Consider the following 1,027-nt stretch of genomic DNA (forward strand, 5'->3'; position numbering starts at 1 on the left):
TTCTTAGTATTTAATTACAGTTTTTATTTAGCAAATACATAGTGTTGTTGTTAGGTACCATCGAGTTGCTACCAACTCATACCAATCTTATGCACAGCAGAAGAAAACACTGCCTGATCCTGGGCCAACCTCACTACTGTTGCCATAAGTCAGTCCATCGATGCTGCCACTTGGCAAATCCACCTCATTGGGGGTCTTCTTCCTCTTTTTCTCTGACACTCCACCTTATCGAACATGATATCCTTCTCCAGTGACTGGTCCCTCCTGAAAATGTGTCTGAAGTATGAGAGATGAAGTTTGGCCTTCTTGGCTTCTAAGGAGCACTCTGGCTGCACTTTTTCCAAGACAGATTTGTTGGTTCTTTTGGCAGCTCATGGCACTTTCAATATTCTCTTCTAACATCAAAACTCAAAGGCATTCATTCTTCTACAGTCTTCCTTATTCACTGTCAGCTTTTGCATGCATATGAGGTTATTGAAAATACCATAACTTGGGTCAGGCGCACCTTAGTACTCAAGCTGACTGACATCTTTGCTCTTCATCACTTAAAAAAGTTCTTGTGCAACAGATTTACCTAATGTAATACATCATTTGATTTATAACTGCTGCTTCCATGAGTGTTGATAGTTCATCCAAGAAGAATGAAGTCCTTGACAACTTCAATCTTTTCTCTGTTGATAAGAATGTTGTTTATTGATCCAGTGGTGAAGATTTTTATTTTCTTTACATTGAGATAAAATCTATGCCAAAGGCTGTGCTCTTTGATCTTCATCAGTAAAAATTGTAAGTCCTCTTCACATTCAGCAAGCAAGGTTGTATCACCTGCATATCACAGTTTGTTAATGAGTCTTCCTCCTATCCTGATGTCACATATTTCTTCATATAACCCAACTTCTCAGATTATTTGCTCAGCATACAAGTTGAATAAGTATGGTGAAAGATTACAACCTTGTTTCACACCTTTCTTAATTTTAAATCATTCATTGTTCCCGTGTTCTCTTCGAACAACTGCCTCTTGGTCCAAGTA

The sequence above is a fragment of the Chrysochloris asiatica genome, unplaced genomic scaffold, assembly GCF_000296735.1.
Source record: "Chrysochloris asiatica unplaced genomic scaffold, ChrAsi1.0 scaffold00091, whole genome shotgun sequence".
Taxonomy (NCBI): domain Eukaryota; kingdom Metazoa; phylum Chordata; class Mammalia; order Afrosoricida; family Chrysochloridae; genus Chrysochloris; species Chrysochloris asiatica.